We start from the raw sequence: 10,715 nt of genomic DNA, 5'->3' as shown, positions 1-10,715 counted from the left end.
AAGGGGACAAAAGCAAAACTGGGTAAGGAGCTCAGATCCCTGGTCATTTACTCTCCATTTTATTTCCCATCATCATTCAGTGGCAGCCTCTGAGACCCATATTTGGAGAACCATTGGTCTATTGAAAAGAGCCTGGGTTTAAATGTCTGGAGACCTGGATTCTAACCCAAATTTGGCCAAACACTAGCCACATAGTCTTGAGTAAATATTTAGTGTCTCTGGGCTGTATTTACTTAAATATAAAGCAGGACTAAAGCGACTAATTTACCTATTTCACACTTGTTGTGAGGGTCAAAGAAGATAATTCTGAAAATTCTTTGAAGGGTTAAATAAAATGGTTCTGCACTAGTGTAATTTATTACACCGCAGGGGGCATTTAGACAAATTCTCATATACCATTTAACAGCTGTCATTCTTAGCTGTTGCCAAATGGTAGTGTAGCAGTAACAGATTTTTAATACATATCAAGGGAAAATAGAGGTTCCTCTCTAGCCTTCCTTTCATCACAGATTTACTAGTCATGTATCGTGTCAGGCAATTGAAAGCACAAATACAAAAATTAAAGACTAAGACCTCCAGAGGTTCACTGTCTAATAAAGGACAAATAGTATAAATAAAATACTTGAATGCAGTATGGGCACAACGCTGGAAACACTTATATTACATTTGCAACCAGAAGACAATGCAATTAGCAGTGCTAGGATTCAGAGCAGAGAGCAGTGGCAGGGGACAAACACTGCACAGAAGTGAAGGTGCCAAGACAGTAAATCAGCTGGCAAAAATTAATAAGCACTAACTTAGAAGTAAATATGGCAGACTAAAAACATGCACTTACCTTTAGTCACCCTTGACACTCCACTAAAGTGGCAATGTGCACCTGGCAGTATAGCAAAAGGATGAATCAAGATGGGTTTAAACCAGCAAATCAAGGGAAGTTTAATAGCTAAAAAAATTGTTCAATGTAATTTGTCATATTAAGAAGTTAACGAAGAAAATTCATACAATCAGTTCAATAGATGCAGAAAAACATTTGATAAAATTCAACTTTCTTTTGTGATTAAAAAGAAAAAGTTAGCAAACTTAAAATATAAGTGATCTTTCTTATCTAAAAAATAATAAATAAAAATAAATCTTAACCTACAAGCAAGCATAACTTTTAATGCAGAGACACTGAAAATTATTCTTCTGATATAAGGAACAAAATAAGGATGTCGCTGTTCCACTTGTCAACATTGTCCTAGGGGTCCTAGCCAAAACTATGAAGCAAAATGAAATAATATACAAGGGTTAAACACAAATGTAAGTGTCATTATTAGCAAGTGATATGATTGTGTTCCTAGAAATACAAAAATAATCTAGTGACAAATAATTCAGTTTAGCAAGGTTGCTAGGTGCAACATCAATATAAAATTTGTTATTTCTATATATGAGCAGCAAACATGTAAAAAAAAGTTAAAATAATATGTCATTTCTATGTCATCAAAAATATTAAATAACACAGGAATAATTATAACCCAAAATTTGTGAGGCTCATATGGCAAAAGATTGCAAAACTTTGATAAAGAAAACTAAAGGAGACCTAAACAAATAAAGAGACTATATGCATTAATTAGGGGACTCAATATTATTAAGAGAACAGTTCTCCACAAATATATCTAGAATTCCAATGCAACTGAATAAAAATATCAATAGGTTTGGAGGAATACTAACAAGCCAATTCTAAAATATATATAAAATAACAAAAAACCTAGAATACAAAAACAATTAATTATAGTATGAATATTGGCTCTATCAAAAATAAAATATAACACTTAAAAGAAGTTAGTGGTGCAAGTATAGTAGACAAATTGAATAGAATATATGTGCTCCAGAAACTGACTTTCACATATATGAATACTTGACTTATGACAAAGGTAGTGGTATAGAGTAGTTAGATATGGGTGGACTTTTCAACACATGATGGCAGGAACACTGAGTATCATTTTGGGGAAAAATGATATTGGAACATTTACTATGCAATGAAATAAAAATCAATTCCACTTAGCTCATGGTACTAAGTAGTAAAGACAAAACAATAGGTAATATAGAAGAATATAGTAGATAATATAGGAGAATATTTTCAGAACTTCAGGGCAAATATATATATTTATAGAAATATATAGGAGATATTATAGGAGAAAATATAGGAGAATATTTTCAGAAATTCAGTGTAAGGAAATAATCCCAAACAAAACACACAAAAGTATAAGGTCAATATTAAGAAAAATATTAATAAATTTGACAAAAATTAAATACTTCTGCTCATGAAAATATACCGCTAAAAGAAACAATGACTCTCCAGGAGTAATGAGTGCCCCTAGTATCTAGATTGTAATCTCTTTATACTATTTCTCCAAAAAGAGAACCAGAGCACATTTAGACTTAGAAATGGCAATTCAAAATCTGTAACATAAAATGTACAGGATGAGGGGTGCCTGATGGCTCAGTTGGTTAATTGTCTGCCTTCAGCTCAGGTAATGATCCCAGGATATCTGGGATCAAGCTCTGTGTCAACAGGCTCCTTGCTCAGCAGGGGGCTTGCTTCTGCCCCTCCCTCTGCCTGCTCCTCCCCCTGCTTGATGCTCTCTTTCTGACAAATAAATAAAAAAATTTTTAATGTGCAGGATGAAGCAGAGACATCTGGTCCAGTCTTAAAGCAAGAAAGCTATCAATGGCTACTAGTATAATACTGAAAGAACACAGGAGCCAATTAGAAGAGGCTCATTCTGGCCAAAGATGGGGCAACTTAAGCATCTAAAAAAATAATGGCCCCAATGAATTGAAGGATATCAAATTATACAAATCCATAATGATATTCCCAAAATGAAAACCCTTTTATTCAAAAGTTGCTAGAGAATGAAATCCTTACCTAAAAATTATAAATAAAAGGAAAGAATAGAGTTTTTATATTGCTTTCCCTGTATACTGTACTGTAGGCCAACAAAATCAGTGACCAAAGAAATTTTTTCTTTATAAATTAATCACAGGTAGTAAATGCAAGAATGATAGTATTAGAAAATCACCAGTTCACAACTCCTCATGAAATAATTCATCTAGACAACATTAATGGTTCACAAATATTAAGTGAAAGGTTGAAGGAGAACTTTTTAATGGATCAATCATGTAGACACTATCTCAACTCAAATCTAAACATGACTAAGAGTGGGAAAACCAGGGCTTTTATGCTCTCAGACATGACGGATAGGAACTATATAGCATTACACCTATGTACTAGCAACAAAGATTTGAAAATTAACGTTAAAAAGGATTACTACTTATAACAGCAACAAAAATATAAAAACTTATGGTGACCTTGGGTTAAACAAAGATTTCTTAGATATTATGTCAAAAATACAATTCATAACTAATTCATAAATTGGTCTTTAATAAAATTCAAACTTTTGCTCTTTAAAAAGTGCCATTTTTCTTTAAATGGAGGAATGAAAATTAAAGAATGAGAATGAAAAGGCAAGTCACATACTGGGAAAATCTTTGTAAAGCACATATTTGATAAAGGCCTTGTATCCAAAGTATCCTTTGAATGCTCAAAACTCAACTATAAGAGAAAAAAGAAAGACATTAAAAATTAGGAAAAAATTTAATCAGATACTTCACCAAAGAAGACATAAAGAGGGCACATGAAAATAAGCTCAATTATCATTGGTCAATAGGGAATGCAAATTAAAAGCTCAATGAGGCACTACTACAAACCTACTAAAATAGCTACAATTTAAAAGATGACTTTATGAGTATCGATGAGGGTATAGAAAACCTGAAACTTCATACACTGCTGGTAGGATTGTAAAGTGGCAAACCATTTTGAAAAAGATTTTGGCAGTTTCCTTAAAAGTTAAACATATACTGCTCCAGCCAACGTGTTATACTGGTGGCAGAGTGGTGGATTACCCTGTGCCTGGCAAAACAGAGCCCGAGGCCATGAGTAGATACATCAGCCCAGTGAACCTGGCTGCTTTCCCCCATCTGACCATGGTGCTGTTGGCCATTGGCATGTTTTTCACCACCTGGTTCTTTTTTTATGAGGTTACCTGCACCACACTTGGGATATCTACAAAGAGCTCCTTATCTCCTTGGTAGCCTGGCTTTTCATGGACTTTGGAGTCCTCTTCCTGCTGCCCTGGGTTAGCATCTACATATGAATTCCCAAGGGTTCCAATCAAGTGGTATATCTGAATCCCTGGTTTTATAAATCTTTTTTTTTTTTTTTTTACTATTGCTGGAAGTGTCCCACCTGCTGCGTACAATAAAGGCAGATGTGTGACCAAAACAACAAAAAAGTTAAATATATACCTATAATTTTATCCAGCCATGTAATTCCTAGGTATTTACCCAAAAAAAGGAAGATAACATGTTCTCATTAAGACTTGTACATGAATTTTTATAGCAGCTTTATTTTTAATAGCCAAAAAGTGGAAACAAATCAAATGTCCATCAGCAGATGGATAGACAAATTGTGGTATAGCCATACAATAGAATACTGGTCGGCAATAACAGGAAAGGAACAAGTGATATAATAGCATGAATAAATCTTATATTACTTATGCTGAATGAAAGAGTACACACTGTGTAATTTCAATTACATAAAATTCTAGAAAATTCAAATAATTTGTAGAGATACATAGAACATCAGTGGTTGCTTAGGGAGGAGTAAGATGGAGAGATTACTAAGGATCATAAGGCTGGTCACAGGACCATTGCATGGTGTCAGAGCACCAGTGAAATGATGAGAGCATAAAAATGGAGGAGGGGCTAGCAGCAATGATAGGATATGGATTGCAGAAAAGAGATCCATCAATTAGGTAAATCTGTTAAGGATAAGGGGAATCAGTTTCCTAACTGTTGGGAGAAAGGGAGTAAAAGCATGGAAAGAAGGAAAACTAGGATGAACCCTGCAGTACTGAAATAAAATTAGAGTTATTGAGAATTCAGTTTTTAATGCATAGATTGATAGAGAGGTAAATCTGAATGTAAATGTGTACTGTTATATGTGAATATTATATATGTATATGATATATATGCATATATACACACACGTGTATATAAATATACGCATACATATACATAGATTGTCCAGCTATGTCCACTAAGACGGCATGGGAGCAGTGATACCTTCAAAAGGAATGAGCTCACCTATTAGCCAGATCTCGTTCTCTAAATATCCACTAAATGGAATCTTTAAATTTCTTTTGGAGTGATAGTTCCAAGATAGGGGTAAGAAAAGTAGAAGATGATCCTGGAATATTCTTTATTCCTGTGCTAGAAAATAAGGAAAGGCTTAAAGAATGATGGCAATATGTCAAAAGAGCAAAAATCATCTTGAGGGAACTACCACTGGTCAAATCTAGGATGACTTGAGCATCACAGTAAATAATAGATTAAAGCTCTATAATCCTTTGAATAAAATTGGAAACCATGGCTCAAAATTAACTTAAATTTAAAAATTAATAAACTGAAAGTTTTGTGAGATATTTAAACAAAGTACTTCAATATCTTCAAAGAATCTTCCCACAAAATATTGCTCATATATATATAGCCAGATATGTTCAGGTCAGATGCTGTCAAATGAATTTGCTGCCAACAAAAAATTTTGTTTTGGGATCCCTGGGTGGCGCAGCGGTTTGGTGCCTGCCTTTGGCCCAGGGCGCGATCCTGGAGACCCACACTGGGCTCCCGGTGCATGGAGCCTGCTTCTCCCTCTGTCTATGTCTCTGCCTCTCTCTCTCTCTCTCTCTCTGTGTGTGTGTGTGTGTGTGTGAGACTATCATAAATAAATAAAAAATTTTTTAAAAAGATTAAAAAAAATTTTGTTTTGTTTTGGTTTTGGTCTTCTGAGCTTTCTGAATTTTGGGATTGCAAATTAGGGATTGTGGATGTGTATTAACTTAAAAAAATGTGCAGAAAAGGAATAGCAATCGTATTCTACACAGTTCAGCTGTGAAAAGCATTTATATAGCAATAATGACAAACACAATGAATATTATTCAACTGGGAACAATGGTATAACCATATTGAGAAGGTTGTGCTGAGAGTACACATTAATAATATAACTTTCACTTCCTAAAGATTGGTAATTTGTATGTATGTAAAGAGAACTAAATATCTGTCCTACATAGACTGCTTAAAACTGAAAAATCAAGAGGCAGCAATATAGGCATTATTTAGCAACATGGAGTTAAATACCAAGACATCTAGGGACCCCTGAGTGGCTCACAGTGATTGAGCATCAGCCCTCAGCTCAGAGAGTGATTCCAGGGTCCTGGAACCAAGTACTGCATTGGACTCCCCGCAGGGAGCTTTCTTCTTCCTCTGCCTATGTCTCTGCCTCTCCCTCCCTCTCTCTCTCTCTTTCTCTTATGAATAAATAAATAAAATCTTAATAAATAAATAAATACCAAGACATTCTTTAAAAAAGGTAAAGATGGGGATCCCTGGGTGGCGCAGCGGTTTGGCGCCTGCCTTTGGCCCAGGGCACGATCCTGGAGACCCGGGATCGAATCCCACATCAGGCTCCCGGTGCATGGAGCCTGCTTCTCCCTCTGCCTGTGTCTCTGCCCCTCTCTCTCTCTCTGTGACTATCATAAAAAAAAAAAAAAAAAAAAAAAAAAAGGTAAAGATGACTGCTTCCTGGCTTTAGAAAATGGGAGAGTGATAGGAGAGAATCATGCCTGTTACTTTTCAAAAGCCTCAAGGATTTATTTGACTCTTTAAATTATGTGAAAGAAATAAGGTTTTGTTAAGTAATTGTTAAATACCTAGTATGTGCAGAGTACTGTACCTAAGTAAGTTATAAAAACCATTCTCAAAGTAGTCTATCTGGGGTCAGTCAGCCATGTATCCATAAATAAAATGACCAGGATTACGAGAGTAGTCTTTGGAGATTTAGCCAACAGGATTTTGGAAGAGGGCAGAGAAGGGTTACTGGAGGGAGTGTGCTTGAGCTGAGATTTAAAAATGAGTAGAATCAATACTTGTGCTCATGCTGACAAAAGGGCTTCCACTTTGGTCTGGGATTTGGATATCTGAAATGAAGACATGGGGAAATGATATTGGTGATAGGGTCTTCTATGGGGGGGGTGGAAACCATTAAATATAAGCCAAAGGGAAATCAAATAACCACAACAAAAGTATACCTTTCTAACACTAATTCCAGAAATAGGTGGTTTCCACTTCATTCTACTAGGGCAGTGGTTCTCAGTTGAGGGCTACTTTGTTGCCCGAGGTATATCTGACAATATCTAGAGAAGTTTTTCACTGGAGAAGAGCTATTGGCATCAAGTGGATAAAGGCCAAGGGTACTGCCAGACATCCTACAATGCTCAAGAGAGTGGCCACAACAGAGAATTATCCCATGCAAAATGCCTGCAGTGCTGAGATTGAGTAACCCTGTCCTAGATCATCCAATCCCCTATCCCATGCAATGGTGGCCTTAGGAAGAGTGGAACAGGAATTGGCACATATGTTATACCTTTAAAAATTCCAGGAAAACATCCTGATCTCACTTGTCTCCAGAGACTGATTACTGGTATTCTAAAGTTTACAATTAAAAGAATTCCTTTAGGTTAAAATATTGCATATCCAGAAGTCCCAATTAAAAGGAAGTGACCCACGAAAGCAGCTGTATCAAATGAGTTTCATCTTAACACTAAATCTGATAAATTGGAAGGAGATACCAAGAATACTATGTTAAAAAGGATTCTGAAGACTAGTCTGGGTTCTCTACAGAAAAAGACCATCGTATACTCATGATATGTAAACAGACACAGGAGAATGAGTAATGACTTGTCCTACATATTTGCATTTAACATCTTTTATTGAATTCAATTGCCAGGTCTATTTTTCAGCATTGTAGGAAGTCACTGGATTAATAAAAGTAATTTTTTATTGTAGGATTGAAGATGAGTGTGGTAGATAGACTAAGGACCCCATGTCCATGCCCTAATCCCCAGAATTTGTGAGTATGTTATGTTACACAGCAAGACAGAGTGAAGAACGAAGATAGAATTAAGATTGCTAATTGGCTGACCTCAATATAGGAAATCATCCTGGGTTATTCAGGTGGCCCCAATGTGATCACAAGGATGAAAAGTGAAAGTAAGAGTCAGAGTGAAATGTGATGACAAAACAAAAGTCAGAGATATATGATATGAGAAAGGCTCAACTGGCCATTACTGGCTTTGATGATAGGAGACCACAGGCTTGAGGGAAGCTTCTAGTGACCAGAAAAGGCAAGAAAATGGATTCTCCCCTAGAGCCTCCAGGAAAGAATGCAGCCCTGCTGACACCTTGATTTTAGCCCCAAAGACACCATTTCAGACTTCTGACCTTCAGGACTGTCCAATAATAAATTTGTTCTGTTTTAAGCCCTACAATTGTGGTAATTTGTTGGAAACAATAGTAAACTAATGTAGTAGGGAAGCATTTGTAGGAAAATAAATGAACTAATGTAGTGAGGAAGCATTAAATTTGGGGGATATTATCATTTAGCAATATTGGGCCAAGTAGGGAGACCAAAGTAGGGCCCCAGTGTGGTGAACTTTGGACCTCTGGAGGGCAGCAGCAAAGTTCGGGGACTGGCAGATAGAAGTGATGGACCCCTGAGGGAAAGGGTCCTGAGAGAAAAGTCTATGACAAAGTTGACTTACTTGTGATCCTAAACACAAAACCTGGAGTTGGGTCCCCAGGGAAAGATTAGAGTAGAGCAGGTTTTCCTTGTGGAGTCTGGCAGAAAGATCCCTGAAGGAGGAGTAGAGACTTGCTGGAAGAGCCCAAAGGAACCAGTCACTTTATTGTTCCCATCAGGTACTCTAGTATTCTTAACGTGAGTCTGGCCAGCATCTTACCTGAATTAACATGAGAGACAGCCTTCCCAAATAGCTCATGAGTTGCAAATCTGGGACATTTTTGAGGTTTTGACTCAAAGCTATTCCTGCAATCCTTGAATAATCGCCATGTCCACTCAAAGCAATGCATGTTTTATTTGTGTAAAAACTCTTAGCCAGAGTTCTTTATTACTCTGTTATATGATTGATTACCTTAAACCACACTAGCAGTAGAGTAAAGCACCAAAAACAGAAAAATCTGCTTACGCAGTCTTTGGATCCGAAAACCAAGTGGAAACATTAATACCTTAAAGCTGAAAGTAGTTACTGGATAAAACTCCTAAGGAACCTTGAACAACCTATTGAACCAAAACAACATCCTGTCCCACAAATGCTTTCAATTCATGTTGTGAAATAAAACAGACATCATGTTTTTACCCTTAGAACATAAAACATGGCATTGAGCTTCCAGTGCTATGAAAGAGCTATACAATTTCAGAAAATAGGATAAGTCTCCAGTTCTTTGGAAAATAATTATGGCTTCACGTTTGTTTTTTTCAGGTTGAACTTATTGCCAGATAATTATTTCAAAATGAATCTCTTTCCCAATCCTCTGGAAAAGAATGCTTGGTATGTTTTGATTGGTCAGTGTGCCATCATGCATTTTATGAGCTTTTTATTTAATCTGATGTTAATGTATTCTTTTCGAAGGAGAAAGACAATGCCCAGAGGTGATAGTAGTAACACCTGAAGCTCTCAACACATATTTACTTGGTTTAATATGCCAGAGAAAGGAAAGCAAGTCTGTCTTCTTTTTTTTTTAAATCATATTCTTCTATAAAGCCTTCCCTAACTAGCTTGAAAACACCATGTACTTCTGCATCATAATTCTTAGTGTACACAACTCAATGTCTGAATGAGTAATAACCTACTCAATGTATTACCTGTTATATTGTAAGCTCCAAGAGGGCAACGACCATGTTGGTCTTATTCCATGTCCTACTCTTAGTGCCTAATACTGTGCTTGCTACACAATAATTTTATTTAAACGTATTTTGTGTTAATAAATAAATGAACAGGAGATCACATCCTTCACTAAGAGCAGAGAAGTTTAATCCCAAGACATCTAGATGCTTTCAAAACAGCTCTTTCTAGACACGTATAAATTACATGGAAATTTTCTAAATATACTATTTGTTGAGAAACATTCCTTTATTTGTTCTGCCACACCATGAAAACACTCTTATCTGGCTATCTCTTTACCATGTTTACATTTAGGATGCATTTAGAATTTTTTCTTCTTTAACCTTTTGTTATATTTATCTCTTATCAAATCATACTGTGTATATGTGTTTACTTTGCATGCTTAGACTCCCTCTCTGGCTCTTCTAGTTTTTCGATGCTCCAAGTAAAGCACCTTAGCTGTCTTCCTACTTCAGGTTCAGCATTGAATACTAGCATTGGTCCATCCCAGTGCCTAGATAAGCAGAGATCAGATGCTCTGATTTTAATAGAGAAACGAGATCCAATTGGGAGTAGATATGAAATAGCAAGAAAATGGCCAAATTTGACCTTTAAATTCTGTTCTCTCCCTTATTGGTTTCTTCTTCCAAATAACCATAAGAAAGTAGGTAAATTTCCAAGGGGATGGCTTGTTGGCTTATGTTCTCAGGACCCCAAGGGAAAAAAGTATCAGCAGGTGAGATATCATCGGAGGAGGGGAAAATAAGAGTTTAAGCAGAATTTTACCTATGCTCAAAGTTATTTCGCATCTTGTACATTTCAACTTTTTCTTTCCTCCAATCTTCAAAATTGTGGATTTTGGTACCTTGCCATCCT

General features: G+C 36.2%; 1 pseudogene; it reads left to right on the top strand.

Moving 5' to 3' along the window:
• The first annotated feature begins 3,975 nt into the window (after nt 1-3,975).
• Nucleotides 3,976-4,196, top strand: LOC112931048 (dolichyl-diphosphooligosaccharide--protein glycosyltransferase subunit TMEM258 pseudogene; annotated as a pseudogene).
• The last annotated feature ends 6,519 nt before the right edge of the window (nt 4,197-10,715 follow it).

Source organism: Vulpes vulpes, chromosome 4 (assembly GCF_048418805.1).
Source record: "Vulpes vulpes isolate BD-2025 chromosome 4, VulVul3, whole genome shotgun sequence".
NCBI classification, from domain to species: Eukaryota; Metazoa; Chordata; class Mammalia; order Carnivora; family Canidae; genus Vulpes; species Vulpes vulpes.
The sequence above is the reverse complement of the archived record's forward strand: the minus strand, read 5'-3'. Positions and strand labels throughout refer to the sequence as shown.